Source organism: Panthera leo, chromosome B4 (assembly GCF_018350215.1).
Source record: "Panthera leo isolate Ple1 chromosome B4, P.leo_Ple1_pat1.1, whole genome shotgun sequence".
In the NCBI taxonomy this organism is placed as follows: domain Eukaryota; kingdom Metazoa; phylum Chordata; class Mammalia; order Carnivora; family Felidae; genus Panthera; species Panthera leo.
Genome location: NC_056685.1, coordinates 4,079,084 through 4,101,347, shown reverse-complemented (window position 1 = coordinate 4,101,347; position 22,264 = coordinate 4,079,084). Strand labels below are relative to the sequence as shown.

At 39.4% G+C, this 22,264-nt stretch overlaps 1 pseudogene; it reads right to left on the bottom strand.

Annotated features, from left to right (window-relative positions):
- Positions 1 to 4,997: 4,997 nt before the first annotated feature.
- Positions 4,998 to 22,264, bottom strand: part of LOC122224099 — a 149,370-nt pseudogene continuing 132,103 nt past the window's right edge.

The following is a 22,264-nucleotide window of genomic DNA, read 5'->3' as shown; positions in this document are numbered from 1 at the left end:
TAAATAAATATATATACAATATAATATATACAATAATGTATGTATTATATTGTATATATTATATTGTATATATTATATATAATATATATGCATATATATATAATATATATAATATATACAAAATCCTAAGAAAAATATTACAAAACTACTAGAAATATACATACATATATATACATATATGTATATATGTATATAAAATGTATACAAAATCCTAAGAAAAATATTGCAAAACTACTAGAAATATTAAGTTAATTTAGCAAGATCACAAGAAGAAAATCAATATAAAAACAAAGTGTTTCTTTGTGTTAGCAATGAACTATCAGAAATTTAAAAAAGATCCATTCACAATATGAGCAAAAATAAAATACTTGGAGATTAGTTTAATAAAAGAGACACAAGGCATGTTCATGAAAGCATTTCTGAAAGAGTAAGGAGGACAAAATGAGTAGAGAGATATACCATGTTCATGGACTACAAGGTGCAATAATACTAAGATTTTAATTTCCCCCAAACTTATCTGTGGGTTCAATGCAACCCTAACCATAATCTCAGCAGAAATTTTTGTAAAAAATTGACAAGCTAATTTGATATTTATATAGAAATGCAAAAACCTACGTAAGCTAAAACATTTTTGAAAGTGAAGAAAAGTCAGAGAAGTCATGGCACATGATTACCAGATACAACAATAATTAAGACAGCATGGAAAAAATAGGCAAATAGATCAATGGAACAAAATAGGTCATCCAGAAGATGAGTCACACTTAGTTCTGTTGTGGAACTGGGTGGCTGACCCTGGATTCAGTCCTGTGACTTGCTTTAGCCAACAGGAAGTTAGCAAATGTGATGCTAACAGAAGAAAAGGACATGCCAATTATGCTCGCTCACCTTGGCACCTCTGTCATGAGAGCTTGCTCAAGCTAGTCTGAGAGAAGATGAGGGAGGGACACAGGGCCCAGATACTCCCAGATACGTCCCAGAGCCAGTCAATAGCTGGACATGTGAATGAGCCATCTAAGAAAACAGCTCAGCTGAGACCAGTTGAAATTGCAAACTCACAAAGCCACGACTTTTATAAAAGCTTACGGTTTTGAGGTGGTTTGTTAATACGGCATCATTTTTCAGTGGATAACTGATGTACTTATAACTTATCGGCCTCAAAATTTCACCTCAAAGGACTTCTCATTCATTTTAAGAAATCGCTAGTGTTACTGAAGGATGTGTGTGTGTATGTTCTGGTTGGGAAGTTTGGTAATTCATATTATGGATTTTGATTTTTTTTCTCCACTTTGGTAGCTCAGTCAACTTTTCTAGTAATGAAGCAAGTGCTGCTCCAGGATCTCAGATATCAGATATGAACTGTAGAGCGTATTATGTGTAAATATTTGGATTTTGGTAAAATTTCCTAGATATTAGTAGGATTTGTTTTTACCAAATTCCAGTATTCTTATCAGATTGCTTCTAATTTATGCAAGAAAATGGTGTTTATCCAACAGGAGACTTTCCATCAGATGGCAGTTGACATTTCCGTTCATGATCGAGACTTTTTTTTTGAAATGTGGGATCTGTACACTTATTGCCTCTCAGATTCTGTTAAAAAAGTCATGAGATCATGACCGGAGCCGAAGTCAGATGTTTAAGTGACTGAGGCACCCAAGCGCCCCCAAAATGTGTCTATTCTTACATTTCTCTTTTAGCATTTTCTTCTTAAAGCCTGCTGGTGACATTCCAAAAGATATTTTTTTAACCACATATTTTAATTTTAGAAACTGTGATAGGAATTTTGGGAAACCACATGACCTCTCTGAGCTGCAACTGACTATATTAGAATCCTAAATGGTACTACATGATGGGAAAGAATTCCAAAAGTAACCTCAAAGAATGTATGACATTCAGGAATAATCTTATTCTTTTTTGGGGGGGGGGAATAATCTTATTTTTGAGATTATTTCATGACCTGAGATTTGTTCAGAGACTGAAAACAAAGAGGTGCCTGGAGAGGTGCCTGGGTGGCTCAGTCGGTCAAGCATCCGACTTCAGCTCAGGTCACGATCTCAAGGTTCATGGGTTTGAGCCCTGCGTCGGGCTCTGCGCTGACAGCCCAAGAGCCTGGAACCTGCTTCGGATTCTGTGTCTTCCTCTCTCTCTGCCCTTCCCCCACTCATGTTTCTCTCTCTCTCTCTCTTTCCCTCAAGAATAAATAAACATTAAAAAATATTTACAAAATTGAAAATAAAGCTATGGACTAAAACCACAATTTGCCTCAGTGGGGTAAATTGAGTGTCAACTTAAACTTTATTTTTTTCCACTCTGTTGAAATATAATTAATTTATAGTAAACTACACATAGTTAAATTGCAAACTTTGAAAAATTTTGACAGAAGTATGCACTGTGAAACCATCACTGTAATCAAGATACCAAACACTTGCATCTACCTCAAAAGTTACTTCAGGCCCCTGGGCCATCTCTCCCTCTCTCCAACCCTGTTCCAACAATCAATGATGTGTTCTCTGTCATGAGGGATTAGTCTGCATTTCCTGAAATCTTAACAAAATTCAATCATAGAGCAGCAATAGTGTTCTGTGTCTTCTTTCACTCAGCCTGGTTATTTTGAGATCCATCTACATTGTTGTATGTATCTTTTTTCTTTAATGTTTCCTTTATTTTTGAGAGACTGAGAGAGACAGAGTGCAAGCGGGGGAGGGGCAGAGAGAGGGGGAGACACAGAACTCGAAGCAGGCTCCAGGCTCTGAGTTGTCAGCACAGAGCCTGATGTGGGGCCCGAACTCATGGACTGGGAGCTCATGACCTGAGCTGAAGTCGGATGCTTAACTGACTGAGCCACCCAGGTGCCCCCGTTGTTGTATGTATCTAAAGGTTGTTGCATATTGGGACACCTGGGTGGCTCAGTGGATTAAGTACCTTGACTCTTGATTCCGGTTCAGGTCATGATCCCAGGGTCATGGGATTGAGCCCTGTATCAGGCTCTGGGATGACAGCATGGAGCCTGCTTGGGATTCTCTCTCTCCCTCTCCCCCGCTTGTGCATGTGCTCTCTCTCTCTCTCCCTCTCTCTCAAAATAAATAAATAAACATTAAAAAACGTTGTTGCAAATGATTACTGAGTGGTTTTTAACAGAATGAATATACTGTGTTTTGTTTACCTATAAGTCTACTAATGGATATTTGGGATGCTTCCAGTGTTTGGCTATTACAAATACAGCTGCTACGAACAGTCGTGTAATAAGTCCTTTTCTAAACATTTCCTTCTTTCTTGGGTAAACACCCAGCAATGAAAGGGCTGTTTCTTATGGTGAGTGTATGTTTACCTTGTTTAAGAACATGTCAAACTGTTTGCAACCTCACCCGCAGTGTATGAGAGAGTCAGGGTTCTACAACATCAGGTCAGCTCTTCTGGCCATTCTAGAAGGTGGCTGGTGGTATCTGACTGTGGTTTGAGTTTGCATTTCCCTACTGACTGATGACATTCATCATCCTCTTGTGTATTTTGGGGGTTTTTACGCATTTGGTGGTATTTTTGTACCTTATTATGTGAAGGACTGTTCAATATTTTGTCCACTTTACTGGGTCATTTGTTTTCCTGTTACTGAATTGTAAGAATTCTTTTTTTTTTAATGTTTATTTTTGAGAGAGAGAGAGAGAGCGAGACAGCACAAGCATGAGGTAGGGAAGGGCAGAGAAAGAGGGGGACAGATGATCTGAAGTGGGCTCTGTACTGACAGCAGAGAGCCCAATGTGGGGCTCGAATTCACAAATCACAAGATCATGACGTGAGCTGAAGTCAGACACTTTATTTATTTAAAAAAATTTTTAAAAAAATGTTTATTCATTTCTGAGAGAGGGACAGAGCATGAGCAGGGGAGGGGCAGAGAGAGAGAGAGAGACACAGAATCTGAAGCAGGCTCCAGGCTCTGAGCTGTTAGCACAGAGCTCCACACGGGGCTTGAACTCATAAACCATGATTTCATGACCTGAGCTGAAGTTGGAAGCTTAACCAACTGAGCCACCCAGGCACCCCTGAAGTCAGACACTTTAAACCAACTGAACCACCAGGCACCCCTAAATTGGAAGAATTCTTTATATAATCTAGAGAGTAGTCCTATGTTTGATAGTTGTATTGCAAATATATTCTCATGCTGTTAATTCCCTTTTTATCTTGATGGTATGGTTTTAATTCTTTTGAAGAAAAATAGTTTTAATTTTAATAAAGTTCAAGCCATCAATTATTTTTTTCTTGTGAGATTCAGATGTGTGTGTATGTGTGTGTGTGTGTGTGTGTACCCAAAATCCTACAATTTTTATCCTCTCTTACATATTCTTTTGATATTTCAGTTTTGGATTTTTTATTAATATCTGCCATCCATTCCATGTTTTTAAATGTGTGGTTATGAGTCAAGGGTCTATGTCTAATGCGCTGGTCTTGTTTGTCAAAATGACGTTCTACTTTTCATTGAATTGCCTTGGGATCATCGCCAAAAGTAAGTTTACCATATACGTGTAGGTCAACTTCTAAATGGGTGGTTCTGACACGGGGGGCAATTTTGTAGACCTCTTGGGCATCCCTCCTTAGATTTATTCTCAGGCATTTCATGGTGTCTTGTCCTATTTTTTAAAAAGAAATCTTGGATAAATGGTTAAAGTTATAGATGAAACTAAGAGTGGGCACATGGATAGTCTACATATATGGATTTAACAAATATGTTTGTCCTGATTTCTTTTTTTAAAATTTTTTTAATGCTTATTTATTTTTGACCAAGAGAGAGAGAGAGAGCTTGAGTGGGGATGGGGCAGAGAGAGAGGGAGACACAGAATCGGAAGCAGGCTCCAGGCTCCGAGCTGTCAACACAGAGTCCGACGCGGGGCTCGAACTCACAGACCATGAGATCATGACCTGAGCCCAAGTCAGGCGCTCAACCGACTGAGCCACCCGGGCACCCGTTTGTCCTGATTTCTGATCACTAACTTGCTTTCCGTGAATCTTTAAATTCCCAAAGCCATGTCTTCCAGCTCCTGGAGAAAGGCTCTGTCTTGCTGCATTTTCTTGGGTTGGTGTTTTTCTAGTTGTTTCCACATGTTGGTTCTTCTCTCAGTTGTTCAATTGGTTGGAGCTTCTTGTTTAGATTCTTTGTTGTTGTTGTTGTTTTTTAATGTTTATTTAATTTTGAGAGAGAGAGGGAGACAGAGTGTGAGCGGGAGAGGGGCAGAGAGAGACAGAGGGAGACCCAGAATCCGAAGCAGGCTCCGGGCCCTGAGCTGTCAGCACAGAGCCTGACGCAGGGCTTGAACTCACGAACCATGAGATCACGACCTGAGCTGAAGTCAAACACTTAACCGACTGAGCCACCCAGGCATCCCTTGTTTAGGTTGTTGATCTGCTTGTCAGTCTCCGGCTCTCGAGGGGTGAGGTGGCTGAGAAGCAGTCTCATCAGTGATGTGCCCCGGGGTGGGGGGGTGGGCAGGAGCACGGCCAATCAGGACTCTTGTCTCTTCTCACTCCTGCTCTTCAGCTTTCCTAGCCTCAAGTTTCCTTTAATATTGAGGGGCTGTTTTTGCTAGTGGCTTTTCATTTCCTGGTTGTGATGTTACATTCCAAGGTGGTTCCTCCTCGCGTAGCTTAGGGTTGGTGATTGGTTTATTTCCACAAACTGGGCGCCTATAAGCCATTGCAGCTTTATGTTCGTCCCTGGGTACTTCACTTGAACTGCTTGCTAAGTCCTTGTTTTTGCTGGAAATACCCCATCCAAAAATGGGTGCCAAGGAACCTGCCATGTGATGGCACATACTTGTGCAACATAGAGCCAGGTTAATGCCGAAACTGGTACCCGATGTTAACATGGAACCTGGGAGGACACGTAGCTTGTTCAAATGCACTTGCCATTTGGGCACCAAGGGACATATTTAGAATCAGAAATAAGTTTGTACTTTGTGACATCCCACGCTTTTTTGTCTCTTCAGCTTTCCAAAGTAGGTAGTACTAATACGTGTCCATGAGGGCTGTCACAGATTGCATCACGACGACCGGTTCCCAAGTCAAACACAGGGTCACATTTGGCAAGTGTAAAACCATAATTTGAGCTACGTCATAAAGAGGCCAGTTTTTGGTAACTGGACTCCAGCCCGTTCTCCATTTGTTGCTGTGAACTAGTATTGGACAACGGTCGAAACGCGTCAATTAAAATTGCTCACAGCTCTCTTTACCAAGAATCTCTACAAGCCATAAAAACAACATATGTCAGCTTCTAATAAATGGCAATAATTTTTAAATACTCCCTTTATTTACATAGAATATTTACTATTTGCTGTTTTGGCGTTTGTTTCTTTACTCAAATTATCCATGAAATGTTCAATAAAGATAATGTTTATGATCTGATTACTATTGTAACTCCATTATTCTAAAATGGATTCTGTGGGTCTTTACGGAAGGTCTTATAAAAGGAATGACAAGATAATTGTTTGATTGGCACATGGATGGTAATGACTAGAAAAATGGCGTTGACATAAAGAAACCCATTAAGATACATGGGGCGGTTGGATACAGAAAACAAGTCAGTTATAACACCAGAAGAGTGATATCTCATTAACCCTCAAAAACAAAAGGGACACTTTTTTTTTTTAAATTTCCCTAGACACTAAACCAAAAGCTACTGGTTTTTAAACCCATCAGGAAGCTCCTCTCCCTTCCCTACTTGCCTGATAATATGCCCCAGTCTATGTCAAATCTTGGTACTTACTAGGCTTTTATAGCAGATGAGAAAATAGTAAAGTTAATGTCCCTTAACAGGCATTTCATTTGTACCCGTTTCATTCTGAGTATGACAAATCCATCCAATACACTCAATCTTTACACAAAAATGATTTAAAATGGACGATTAGATGGGCACAGTAATTGAACTTTCCCCCTCGGCTATGAGAAAATCATGTCTCTAGTAATAAAGACTCTTTAAAACAACTGAATTTCAACACAAAGAATGACCTTAGAGACTGAGGGGTTAATTTCTCATTTAATTTCTCCATTTTCCCTCACTTGTACCCACCATTTGGAGTCTCTCAACCCAGCGTCTGTAATATCTTTTCCCTTAATGTCTGCACTCTGCTACTTTCCTGGTGGAAGACAGCCTTGTCCTTTCAGCCCTAGCAGACACATTATTCTACTTCCAAGTAGGTGAACGTGGCCACATATATTCTTTGTAGTTAGCATGCTATGTGCATTTGACTCTAAACTACGTAGTGGGGGAGTTCTTCACTTTTAAAAGCGTGGGTTCCTGACTTTACTCTTTGATCTTTATAAAGCCATATGGTTCTCCTGACCTTGGATAACGTGAGAGATATTGAGCAATTGAGGATGTGCAGAGGCTGTTGAAAATCTGTCAGGAAATAACAGAGCACTAGGATGAAGGATGGAGACCACCAGCATGACCACTAGGATGGAGACCACCAGGATGGAGACCACTAGGAGGTCCACTAGGTTGGAGCTTGGAGACCACTGTCCTCACCACCCAAATCATCTGCATCTCAATTCCTTTGGATGCACCTGCAAGTGATCAGAATTGCTAGCAACAAAACAAAATATCAAACACAGTGCTTACTTTCCACTGCTGGCTTTTCCCCCTGGCTGGTCAGCAGATCACCCATGGGTGGTGGGGGGAGGGCGAAGGCACAACCAAACCGGGTGACTGAGGGAATCTGGGACCCTAAAACCTCCTTTCCTGGGTAGGTGAATAGAATTCAGTTCAATATGTTGAAATTGATTTGTTTAATTAAAATGGGAAGGTCCTCAATTTCAAGGAGTCTAGGAAACCCAATCAAAACTTCTCTTGAGTTCTTTATATTTTTTATCTAATTCTAAATTTTATTTTACTTTAGTCATAGCTTCTGTAGTTTTTAGTACAGGAAACTGCAAAATAAATTTTAAAAATTGCGAGAAAGTAGCACTACCCAAATATCAAGTATATACAAAGAATCAGCTTGTTTCGCTCGTCTGTGTAGTTTGGCCAAAGCTGCGGAAGGACATCCAACTTAGAGTATTTTATGTTTTATTTTTCTATTCTATGAATGGTTGACAATTCTATCTTTTCTGTCCAGTGGAATTGGATAGAAAATATTCACATGACTAAATTTTTGCATATTCTATGCACTTTGTTTTTTCCATGTCCATGCCCAAATACTATTCCCAAAATAAGCCGTAATGTATCTCTCTGAACAAAATCATAGAAATGTTATATGGATTTGAGAGTTATTTTATGTGTAGGAACATTAAGAAATTCTTTTGTTTCATATATATATATGCTTATAAAACAGAAAAGAGTATGACTGTGTTTTCCTATTCATTTAGAATTGTTTCTCAAAGCTTCAAAGGCAGGTGGAGAGGTCAAATACCCATATTAGTATTTTCATTTAGTGGCAATTTTTTCATTTCACAGTGAGTAAAATATTTGAAGACTGTGATTCCATGGGTTACTGGTCTCAGGTCAAAAATAGGTGCCATGCACTTTTACAGGCGTTTGCTACATAACCATCCATCTATAATGTACCCTTAATCTTTCCTCTATGCCTTCATGAGTCTCGACAATGAATATGCCATTCGCATGAATTTTGAGGGTCATCTGGATATCATGACTGCCTGGTACGGCCAGAACACAAAAAGTTGTGTTATTCCTATCACACCATAACCAACATCTTCCACACTTTGCTGAATAAGGGAGCTAAGGGGCTGAAGGCATTTTTGCAATCAGAGGATAGCTTCGTAATTTACGAAATTGTTTTCAAAACTATTAAGGCCTATCATTTCTAAATAGCTTAGGAAACATTTGGACTTGGAAGCATGTGGTCTAGGAGGGCTTAAGGGACGGTGTCCTTTAAAGGACTCATCACAGATAACTACTGTTAGTGACTGACAGTGCTAGGGACACCTGCTTGGAGGCTCTGTGTACATTTCTAATAGGAATCCTCTTGGGAACATGCACATTGACATTGCTATAAATCCACGGTCTCCCACTTTGGTTAGAGTGAAATACACTGTTATAACCTCTTTGGTTCTCAGTTGGAATGGGGCTACTGATGGCTTTTAGCAGAGAATGGCTCAGCAGTAAACCACTGCCCACAGGCTAATGTGTCTGAGAAAGTGGTTTCAGAAAGTGACAGCAGGAGATGACTGGAAAGAACCAGATGCTCTGGGAAATAATGATGTAGGCGCAACTGTCCCTCCTCCAGCTACACCTGCTCACAAGATGAGAGGCTGATAAACAGTGCGAGGGGAGGCGAGCAGGAAAAATGGTAGGGTTTTCCATTGCTTCAGAATCTGCTGAGGAATATTCCATCTGCCTTTTACAGTTTCTACATCTCATCTCCAGATCAAATTTGATTAACTGCCAACTCAACCTCCAGAATCCACCTGTTGGAAAAAGAAGGTCATATTATGGGCACCCTCAACCAACTGAACCGTGATTTTGCCAATTCAGCAAAAGAAATGGGTTCAATTTTCATCAGACTGTAGGATTCCTCTCAGCTCTGATTTCTGTATACATTCCATATCTCTAAATTCTTTAAACTCAAAAGAATGTCCTTATCAATAAACTAAGTTCAGAGGTTATTTCTTAATAGGTTATTTCTGTGTAGTAAGGTTAATATATGAAATTCTTCATTTTTTTTTTCTTTCCCCACTGGAAAAATAATGGTCCACAATTTGTCTTGAACTTCAGCTCTGTTTTGTTGGCTATATGAGGCTGTTTCTGGAAATTTCATTGTAAAAATGAAAACATCAGGTATTTGTAGGTATACAAATTTCTAGTAAGTCACTGGGTGAGTGAGTTAGATATTCTCACAAATAATGTAGGGGCCAAGGGACAGGCTGTCCTAAGACGGGCAACTTTGGCATAAAGATTATTGTGAGATAGAAGCAATCAAAATCCAGCAGAGTCAGGAAAAACTCTTCACCTTTCCCTCAACTGCCTAAAAAGAATCTGGACAGAGGACCCGCTCCAGGAAGAGAGCTACCATCACAGATAGCTGCATTATGATAGGAAGCAGGTATGCTGGACAGAGAGGAGCTTAGCAAGGCCACTTGGATCAAGGTCTCTTTGTCCCATGGTTTCTGCGTGGCTCGGCAAACATTTGTTTACCAAACATTGGCCCTTTTACATCTTCCTGTGGCTTGCATTCCTTACCTTTTAAGTTCCAGGTCTCTACCCCCTTTTCCTTAGTTCAGAATGACATATATACCTCATTTTGCTTGACTGTCTTTGGAATGTTTCCATGTCTGTGTGAATTCCCCATACGTATGAAATTAAATTGGCTTTTCTCCTATGAATCTGTCTCATGTCCATTTGATTTTTAGTCCAGCTAGAAGGACCGTGAGGGGCAGAGGAAGTTCTTCCTTCCCGACAACAGTCATCTGAGATGATATAAAAGAAAGAAAACAAACTACTGCGACATAATTGCTCATGGTCTATGTTAGGTATAGCATGGAAAAAGTGTTTATTAAAAAAATTTTTTTTAATGTTTATTCATTTTTGAGAGACAGACACACAGAACAAGCGGGGGAGGGGCAGAGAGAGAGAGGGAGACACGGAATCTGAAGCAGGCTCCAGGTTCCAAGCTGTCAACACAGCCTGGTATGGGGCTCGAACTCACGAACCGTGAGATCATGACCTGAGCCGAAGTTGGACACTTAACCGGCTTAGCCACCCAGGCACCCCTGGCAAAAGGCTGTCAGAATGGGGCAATTTGACCAGAAATGTGTAATAAGCACTTTCTTATGCAAGTCTCTTTTATATCACACATATAAAACAGAAGATCAATACAATACAATAATATTTCTAAGATGTTGTTACGAAGGCTGGCCAAATACCTTTCGTTGTCATTAAAATTATAACAAACCTGGCATCAATCATGTTATAATGTCTCATTTTTAAAGAATGTGGGATCAGAATTAATAGGTTTTGAGCATTGTCTATTGCTCTGCAGTAAATTATTCCGAGATCTATGTACCTCTTTCCCAGAGGCTTTCTATAAAGAGAAAGAAATGCAAAATGTGTAGAGTCTCTTGGTTTGGAGATGTATAAGCCTCTATTCTATGTTTTGATTAGAGAACAGTGAAAAATACAGTCTCTTGGTGCCTCATTAAGGGAGTTTCAATCAGACGTTATCTTTGTACTGGCCTCAGATTAAATAAGGGAATTGTGACTAGACGGCTCCCATGACTGATCAGTGAGATTAATGGTATCGAATTGGGTCAGGTGTCCCTTTCCCAGCACATCCCTCTTATAAAAAGCTGTCAGCTGGTCTTCTGCATTAAACTGAGCCTTGAGCTGTGGGCAAACCCCTGCCCCTACCCCTTTGACTGTATGAGCATGCAGATTTTGTGGGTTGGGGCCAGGAGCAGCTCTCCTGAGGTGAGCACAGAAAGCGGCAGGAACAACTTCGAAGAGTTACCACAGTCGCCTTGAAGAGGCACCACCTAACAGACTATTGGACTGACTCTTTGTCTCTTCGTATCTTGAAACACTCTTCTCAAAGAAAGTCCTGGTCAGTCGGTGAAGAAGATCCCTAATTTTGCCAAATCCTAAAACGGCGCATGTACAAATTCATTTAAAGTTTTATGTGATTCGTTACGGAGTTGGTGCTGTCATGCCGTCGTCATGAACTATTGGTTGGCAAACTGACAGGGCACATTCTAATGCTGAGATAGAGGGTACATTAGGGCACTCCCCATATGTGCAAATGCAGCTTTTGATCATCTCCCTTCCTACCTTCCTTGCTTTTATCTCATAAAGTCAAATTCACTCACCCCGCACTACGACCAAACACTGAACCCTGTTACTTTCTAGCCTTACGATACTGAAGGAACAAAATATTGATGCTGGGGATTATTTAAAGAGATATAATTGTTCAGAGAAAACTGCTTGAAAGATGAAATTCCTCCTAAAATCTCTATTTATAACAATTTGTAATCTTCTTTCTAGCTAATTTCATCCAGGTGTGACTGTCCTCATTCATTATTACCACTTGGCACTTTTAAACTCGGTGGGATTTATTTTATTCCTATCAATAATTATTATTCACGTGGGCATTCACAGTGAAATTCATTCTAATGGGATTCATTAATTTATGGAGGATGTTCTCGAGTCTTCAGGCAAAAACTTAACAATTATTTCATTTCCTACTTTTAAAAATGAAATTCATACGCAGTTAATAATGTAATTAGTACGGTGTCTGAAAGACGTCAGAATTCACTGCAGCCCTATGGAAGGCAGCAAGTTACCTCTTTTGAAGAATGGGTTAATATGCAGTAAGAAATAAAATACTCATCCAGCTTTAAATTCTACTCAAAACCACAAAGCCTGGAGCTTCAATATTAAATAATGACTTTATTGCTTTGCCTAAACCATTTTTCCCTTTTCTCCAATAATTTTTTTTGTATTTTATTTTTTAATTCACCGAAATCATAGAAAATAACTCCAGATCTGTAAGCCTAAGGTGGTAATTTTAAAACTAGTTGAAGGGAAGGTTTAAATTACTCATGTTCTTTTTCACTTGTTATTTTTCTTTGGGAAACAAAGGCAAGGAGGGGACAGTCGGGATCATTGGGCCCAATTTACTGGGGAGACGAACCAGCTCGTGCTCGGGAAGACGCGGCAGGTGAGTGGCAGAGCGGACAGCCAGGCCTTCTCGTCCAGAGCAGGGCCTTCCCCCCAGCCTGTGTCCTCACCGACTGTAATATTAACTTATTCTCAGGGGTTCTTCAGTCGGGCTCTTCTCTCTATGTAAATGTAAAGTTAAAAATGCAAATTTCTCGGTTAATAAAAGGCCTGTTGTTAAAATCTGCCTTCCACTTTAAAAACTGTGGAATTAGGAAATCTAGTAAGTTGGCATAATTTGTGTGTGGGATACCCATGGCTCCCTGGCCTGGCCCCCAACTTATTTCCAGTGATGTCTTCTCAGACACTCTGAGATCTAAACGGGATCACTCCGAAGGCCTGAAGGTGGGTCCCTCTCAAAAGTATTTGCAATTCTGAAGATGCAATCTTCTTTGAGGAATGCCTCTATAGTGATGGCATGTCAGATAGTCATGTCTGTAATTCAGATGAAAAGTCCTGCCTGTGGTGTCCGCCATTTTGCCACATACACTTATTCATCCGCTGTTTACATCCTATCTTGTTTTCCAAAAGGATTCGTGGCCATACCACAGCCCAAAGGAGGCCAGTGTTTCTGCACAGGTTTAGGCAAGCCTTCTGCAACATTTAGAGACTTAAGGACATCACGAGGTATGAAGCATCTAGATATTTTTAGTCATTAAGTAGTACTAAGAGCTACAGGACTGTCCCTATGGCATAAATATAGAAAAAAGGATGAATAAGTTATGAAAACCACAGGCAAAAAAAAAAAAGTACAGTTAAAGAAAAATAACTACAAAGAGTAAGAAAAATGGCTAAGTATCCAAATGGCCATGATAAAAAAGAAAAAAAGTTCTGCTTATACAAAAACCAATTCAAAGCCACATACTCTAAGTCTAATAAGCTCCTTTATACTAATACGTAACAACATTTTGTCTCTCTTAGTAAATGTTAATGCAATGCAAATGGTATTTCTCTATTTTAAATAAATGTACTCCTCTTGACTATAAATTAATAGAAATAGATCCAATTATAAGAGCTTAAAATATCCCCTGTTTTTGTTTTTAACCAACTTCTAAATTTTATAAATATTAAAATCTAGGAAGAAAACAGAATACATTATTGGGTCAATATCTTACCATAAACATCTCAAATTAATTATTAACTTCCTACAATCAACTAATTTATTTTGATACACTAACACATAAAGGGTTCCACATAAATTCTTGTTAATTACATCAATTTCATCTCTAATGCCATATATTTTCTGTTGAGCTTTAATTAGAGCTATTTATATGTGTGCTATTATAAACATATTACATATTAGTGTTTTTGTTGTTGTTGTTGTTGTTTTCCGAGAACGGCAGCCATGAAGGAGGAACACGTAATCGGAAATCAAGAAGTAGAATAAACACCGTTTAATTCACCAGTGTTAGGAGCGGCAAGAGAACGTAAGTTGTTCGGAAATTGGTTTACTTTCCCTTTGGCCAATGTTCTGTCAGAGCCCTGGGCCCCAGCGTCCTGGTGAATTGCCTGCGAAGTGCTTCTCAAACTTCAACATGTGGAACGAGTGCGTGGGGAATCTGGCCAAAGTGAAGATTCTGATTCTGAGGGTCCGTGGTGGGACCTTTGCACCTGGAGTTTTAACCATCTCCCAGGTGATGCCAAGCTGACTTGCAATCACAATTTGGGTAGCAACGTCACGGGGTGAAGTGTCTCAGATGTGGTCCCTTGGCCACAAGCAAGATGAATTAGATGGCTTGTTACAAAATAAATGCAGAAAAGAAGCGCTCACCCCAGACCCAGGGCAGCTGAATTCCCAGCTAGTTTCCGAGCTGGCCCTCCGCGTGAAGGTCTCTGCACATTGAGGTTTGAGAAGCACTGCTCCCAAGGGGATTGCACAATCTGTGGCTGGACGTGTGTGTGTGTGTGTGTGTGTGTGTGTGTGTGTGTGTGTGTTTAACGTTTATTTATTTTTGAGACAGAGAGAGACAGGGCATGAACGGGGGAGGGTCAGAGAGGGGGAGACACAGAATCTGAAACAGGCTCCAGGCTCCGAGCTGTCAGCACAGAGCCCGCCGCGGGGCTCAAACTCACGGCATGACCTGAGCCGAAGTCAGCCGCTGAACCGACTGAGCCACCCAGGCGCCCCTGGACGTGTGTTTTAAGCCTGAATGTTACCTGTGGGGGTCAAGGGCCACTGCTCACAAAATAACCGAGTGAGCCCAAGGCTGTCAAAAACTAACATAAACGATTACTGCCTGAGACCAGTCACCACGTCATTAAGTTTTTAAGATGATTGTGTCACCTTGTCTCTTCACGTGGTAACGCAGACTCTGGCTCCTGGACCAGTAGCCTTCAAACTTCAGCGTGCACAGGGCCACCTGGAGAGCTCGGTCAAACCCACCCCCAGAGCTTCCGGGAAAGCAGAATTTGTGTTTCGAGGCTCCCCAGCGATGCCGATGCTGGTCTGGGGATCACACTGGGTCCCGGATTACTGCATGATCTTGATCACTCACGGCACCTAGAATGCCGATGTCCTGCTGCATTTATTTATTCAGTGCAAGTATTGTTTACAAACGGGTGCGTTTATTGAACACAAACTGTTTGCCCACATGCTGAGATGGCCCAGGGGTTTAAAAAACAACATAAGATACAGTCCCTGTTTACCGGGATTTTGCAGTCTAAGTAGATAGAACAAGTTAACATATAAAACCAGTCCAGGATACTTCAAGGGAGCGCACCGCAAAGGGTTAAAATGAATGAATTATTCCCGCTTTCGAATTCAGTGTGGGCTGAACTAGCTTCTATTGGTTTAATGAAAAACAAGGCATTAAACGTATTCCTGTTTGCAGTGATAGCAAATTGAAAGGACATTAGTTCAATATTTGCAGGTTCTTTGGCCTTTTCCATAGAGGCAATTATACCTCTTACAAATAATGATTGCTTTGTCCTTCCTTTCCAATCCTTATGCTTTTAATTCATTTTATGATTACTTTCTCTTTCCGTGTGACTTTTAAATTATGTAATATGTCACATGGTTCTAAGATAGGCGTGCTAAAGCACATGAGCTGAGGGGCGCCCTTTCGTGTCCTACTCACACGGAGTTCTAAGGGAATGACTCCCCTACAGTTTTGCTCTGGGGTGCTGTCCATTTGGAATCTCCTATGAGAGGGGTTGAAAGTGTGCAATAACAATCTTGTTCAAAAATAAATAAGTATGTGTATACGTGTTATGCCTTTTATATTGACACTTAAAGATGCACTAAGCAAAGTCTTTCGGTCACTGTCCCCAGGCCATCTGGCTCCTTCTCTAAGCAGCCCCAAGCTAGCCCTCTAGTCTGCCTGCTTCTGTGCCTTTCTAGAATTTCCACATGCCTCTTTAAGCAGATATGAGTGTGTAATGCTATGTTAGGCCTTCAAAGAAAATGTTTTCATAAAATACACATTGTCTTGTGTCTTGTTTTATTCACCTAGAAATATATGTATCCTAGAGGTTTTCCCTCTAATACTAAGCTCTTTTTTATTCTTTCAAACTTTCCACTCTGTAATTCAGCACTGCACAGATCCATCATAATTTACTTTGCCAATCTCTTATTAATGAACGTTGAGGTCGTTCACGATGTTTTGCGATTATAAGCAAGACCACAGTGAACGACCTTGCGTGCGTGTCCCATGGCATGTATTTCAACTGATAAATGATAAATCATAAGAGCTACACTGCCAGTTCAAGGGCACTTAAGCATTTGCGATTTTGATGGGGTCATCAAAATGACCACCCAGGTTTGCAGACGCAAACGCAGGGACGGACATGTCCCTTTTGCCAAAGCCTCACCGTCAGGGCTTACATCCACTTGGCATTGTGCCCATCGTGGGAAAATGGTGTTTCAGAGGATCACACCTTTCCTTTGCTCGTGGTCTCCGTGGAGATCAGTATCTTTCCTTCAGGGCCACTGGTGTTTTCCTTCCCACTGACTCTTCACTCATCACCTTTCCTCAGTTTTCTTTAGACTTGATCTTTTCCTAATAAATTGTTTTGTTTTGTTTTGTTTTGAAACATAGAGACAGAGAGAGAGAGAGAGAGAGAGAGAGAGAGAGAGCGCAAGTGGGGGAGGAGCAGAGGGAGAGGAAGAGAGAGAATCTCAAGCAGCCTCCACGGTCAGTGCAGAGCCCAACTCGGGGCCTGATCCCACGACTGTGAGATCATGGCCTGAGCAGAAATGAACAGTCAGATGCTCAACTGACTGAGCCACCCAGCTGCCCCATCTAATTAACTTTCTGTCTTGTTTTTAGGAACCTTTAATTTTTTTGGGGGGTACCATTTTTTTTCTTGAAATATGAACCCAAACATTTTTTTCAGTTCTTGGGTTGTTTTAATTTTGGATAGGAAGAGCTTCCTTTTTAATGTAGTAGGTTTTTAAAGGTAATCAAGTTTGTCAACTTTTATTTATGTCCACTAGGTTTTCTATATTAGAAAAGGCCTACTTCACTCGTATAAAGGAGTACTATTTGTTTTCATAAATTATTTTCGTGGTTGCATTTTTTTCATAATTAAGTCTCTATCCATTAGAAGCTTCATCTGGTCTACATTCAGGGATACGCATCACATTTCCTTTTGTTTTCTTCAGATAGCTACTGGTTAGTCTTAATGACTTAAAGGCTCTTACGCATTGTTTCCTTGTCAATCACTGGTAATGGTTTCCTGTGTCACCTCCATTTTTTCTTGATCAGCTTCAGCAAGGACTTACGAGTTCTCTGAAAGGAACACAGTCTTGGCTCTGGTGATCACTCTGTGGCCCATTTATTTTGTATTTTATTAATTATTCTTTTACTTTGTTTTTTCATTGTTCGACCTTTTGAGTTTTATTTGCCGTGGTTTACCTACATTCTTAATATGAATGTTTAGCGCATTGATTGTAAGCCTTTCTTTTTTTTCCCTAATATATGCAACCATGATTTAAAACTGAAAATGAAACCCCATAAGCATGTCTTTAACTATCCACAAGTTTTGAAATGGTCATATCATTTTAAAATTGCATTCAGTTCAAGATATTTTTCAAATTTTGGTGTAATTTCTTCTTTGATCTGTGGGTTATTGAGAAGTATATTGTGTCTTTTCCAAATGTTTAGGTGTTTTCTCATTTTTTGGTTTCTAGCTTAATTCCATTTTCTTCATGAATCATGTTTTGTATTATTTTAATCCTTAGCAATAATTGGAAACTTGATTTGTGGCCCAGAGTATACTGTGTTTTTGTGTTTTATGTGTGCTAGAAAATGGTATGTATTTTATGACATAGATATGTCAGCTGGGTCTCCTTTGCTAACATCTTTTACGTCCTTACGGGTTATCATTTTGTGTCTGTTTATTGTATCATTTACTTTGAGGGGTGTGTTAACATCTTCTGTGATGTGGATTTGTCTCTGTTCTCCTTTAGTTACTTATTTGTATCATGTATTTTGAGGATATGCTATTACCTAGCTATTACATAAATGCTTCAAGGCTATGCATTTAAGTTAGTAACTGTTACATCTTCTTAGTGAATTGTACACTTTGACATTATGAAATGTCACCCTTCATCCCTAACACCACTTCTTACCTTGAAGTCGACTTGGTCTGAGATGAATCTAGCTACACGGCCTTTCTTTTGTTCAATGTTTCCATGACAAATATTCTCCCATCCTTTTACTTCAACCTTTGTTTGATCTCGTGTAATCTTTTGTAGAACCTTTATGTAATCTCTAGGTGAGTCTTGAAAACAACAAAGAATTTCTGTGTGAGTGTGAACACGTATGTGTGTGTGTTTCAATTCAGTATGACAATTTTTGGTCTTTTAAGTAGACCATTTAAAGTAATAACTTTTACATTTAAAGTAATACATTTAAAGTAATAACTAATGTATTTGTGCTTAGATTTACCACCAAACTATTCACTTTTTATTTTTATGCTCTTCTCCCTTAGAGTAAATATTTTAGACCATTTCTACTATTCTATATCCCATTCGCTTTTTCATTTCTTCCTTGCTTCCCCCTTTCTTTCTTTGTTAAATAAATTTATTTTTAAATTTCATTTATTTATTTATTAAATTTCATTTATTTATTGTTTATTTATTTAATTTCATTCATTAACATGCAATGCAGTATTGGTTTCAGGAGCAGAACCCAGTGATTCATCACTTACATTTAACACCCAGTGCTCATCCCAACAAGTGCCCTCCTCAATGCCCATCCCCCATTTAGCCCATCCCCCTCCGACCCCCTCCCCTTCTGCCATCAACCCTCAGTTTGTTCTCTGTATTTAAGAATCTCTTATGGTTCGCCTCACTGTCTATTTTTAAAGTGCTTTTCCTTCCCTTCCCCTATGTTCATCTGTTTTGTCTCTTAAATTCCACCTATGAGTGAAATCATATGAAATTTGTCTTTCTCTGGCTTATTTCACTTAGCATAATACCCTCCAGTTCCATCCATGTTGTCGCAAATGGCAAGATTTCATTCTTTTTGACTGCTGAATAGTATTCCATTGTATATATATACACCACATCTTCTTTTTCCATTCCAGGGCTCTTTCTACAAGTTGCCCATTGTTGACAGCAGCGCTACAAACATTGCCCCATTAGCTTTTTATCTGAACCATTTCTATTATTATTTTGAAGATTATCAGACACTATAGTATGCATTCTTGGCTTATGGACACACAACATAAGCAGGCACTTTTACCCCTTTCAAGACAAGGCAAAGATCTTATGAACTCTTACTCCATTTATCTCTCTTCCAAACTCCTAAGCTATTTTGGTGTTTCCTTTTGATTCTAAATTTATTTTGCAATCCAGAAAATATTATTTTTAAAATTTTATGTAGTTGGTATTTATGTGGCTTGCCCAAATCTTTACCCTTTCTTCCTCACACCTTCTGGCAACTTTATGCCTTCCTCTGGGACATGTTTTCACTCTTCAGTATTTCCTTTAGTGCAAATTTAAGGGAGATAAACTGTGCCAGGTTTGTATAAGAAATAATAATTATGTGACCTTCATTAATTAATTTTTTAAAATGTTCATTTATTTTTGAGAGAGAGAGAGAAGGGGAGAGAGAGAGAAAGAGAGAGAGAGAGAGAGTGAGCGGGGAAAGGACAGAGAGAGAGAGACACAGAATCTGAAGCAGGCTCCAGGCTCTGAGCTGTCATCACAGAGCCCAACATGGGGCTTGAACTCACAGACTGCGAGATCATGAGCTGAGCTGAAGTTGGACGCCCAACCGACTGAGCCTTCCAGGTACCCCTACCTTCATTTTTGAAGAGTATTTTTGGTCGGGTATATGATTCTAGATTTGGAATGTCTTTCAGCACTTCAAAGACATTGTTTTCTTGACTCTCGTGTTTGTTCTCAGAAGGCAGTGGTTCATCTGAAAGTAATCTGTAGTTTTTTTCTGGTTTCTTTGAGGCTTTCTTGTCCCCTTGGTTTCAGTGAGGAAACCATGAGGTTACAAAGCACTACGTAAAAATTACATAGTTATTTACTTGCAGTTCACATACTAATTTAACTGGTAGCCTGATTTGCTTTTTCATTTAAAGAAAATTACGAGTCTTTATTTTTTCAAATACTGCTTCTGTGTGGTTCTTTCTCTTCTGTGTTTCATTCACAACATTTTTGGCAAATCTATCTAGCAGTTTTGTAGTCCTCATTTTTTTTTCTGACTCTAACTTATTTTTCCCCATTTGGTGAGCCCCTAATTTCTGCTGTTATATTTTTCAGTTTTAGATTACCATTTGCTGCTTTTCCATAAAATCTAATTTTTTTGGTGAAGTTATTCATCAGGTCTTTTATTTCAAGGCCCATGAAGTTTATATCCGTATTCTCTGCTTCTGTTTTCTGTTGCTTCTTGCGGTATGTATGTGTCTTTCCTTCTCGACTGCCTGATTATTATTAATTATGTGTTGTGAAACACATTGGAAACATGTAGAATGATTTGTCATCTCCTTTGGAGAGGACTGTTCTTTGCTTCTTACAGAAGGTTAGTGACTCTACAAACCTGAAAAACATCTTGCACTTTCAGGGAGAGGCATGACCTAAAGCTGGCTTGGTATTTTTCTAAATATGCCTTATTTCTCAGGTGTGATCTTTGAGGTCCAGATCCAAAGCCAGGCATCTACCAGAAGTGACCTCCATTCTTGGGGCCCTGCTTCACCATTCATGGTGTGCAAGCACCTGTCTCTCTGACTCCTGAGTGCATATTCTGCTGAGCAGAAGATGCTTCTCGCTGTCAAATTGCCCCAAATCCCAGATCACTTCTTGGGGATGCCTTATCATCTCAGATCTTGGCATGATGGTTTTTCATAGATCTCTGATGACTTAAGCCTGATTCCTAGGATGTTTTATCCGGCTTTCACTGTTCTGTTCATTAGAAGAGTTGTCCTGAATATCTGAGTCCACCATCACCATAAGCATAGCTGCCTTTTTCTGCCTATTTGAAATGCCATCTTTTTAAATATATGACATTATTATATAAACTTAACCAAGTTTTTAGATTTTCCTTTCTGTTCCATAAGTTTTTCTGTCATATATGTGGCAGCAACCTACTGTTTTATTTACTGAGGCTTTCTAACATGTTCTGATACCTGTTGGGATGATTGCTTTTCACTGTTGTATGATTTTTTAAATTAGTCTTCCTTAGTTCAGGTTTTTGTTTTCCTTTGTTTCTCTCTCCATGAACTTCTGAACACGGTTAGCTAATTCCCACTAAAAATCTGTTGCTATTTGAAGGGAGGGGATAATCTTTAATTTCCGTATTGAATTAAGACAAGACATCTCTGTGATGTTGCATATTTTTACTTAAGAACATCGCTGATCAGCTGATATGACTGTAATTCTTCAGTCCTTCAACAGTTTTAATGGCTTTCTTTATAAGGATATTGATATTTTAGTCGTGCTAATCGTACGTAGTTTATTGTCCTGATGTCGTTGGGAAAGTGATATTTTCCTATCATGATTGGGCGTTTACAAAATGAGACCTATTTATTCACCATGTTGGTTATGTTATACTTTATACTTGATCTGTTTTGTGGTGTAGTTGTTAGCAGTAAAATTACCTTGGCTTTTGCTTTAACTAAAGCACTTTTCTTTTTAAAATAATTATAGACTCACAGGAAGTCGCAAAGATAGCGCCCTGAGGTCCCGTGTACTTTTGTCCAGTTTCCCTCAGTGGCTACGGCTTACATAATTATGGTGTCATATCAAGACCAGGGGTTTGCCATTGGTACAATGTGTATGCATAGCTCTGTATCATTTTATAACAAGTGTAGTCTGTGTAACTGCCACCGCAGTCAAAATATACAGAATGTTCCATCACCACAAATACCTTCCCTGTACTATGCCTCTTATAGTCATAACCTCCCACCCGTCTCCACCTTCCTCAGCTCCTAGCAAACACGAATTTTCTCCCCATCTATATAATTTTTGCCATTTTGAGAATGTTCCATAAATGGAAACATATATGACCTTTTGAGACTGACAACCTTCGCTCAGCACAGTGCCTTGAAATCCATATGAATTGTTACACATAATGAAAAGTGTTCTCCTTTTTAGAGCTCAGTAGCATCCCATGGAATAAATGTAATGGTATTTTTTTTCTTAGCCATTCAGCTATT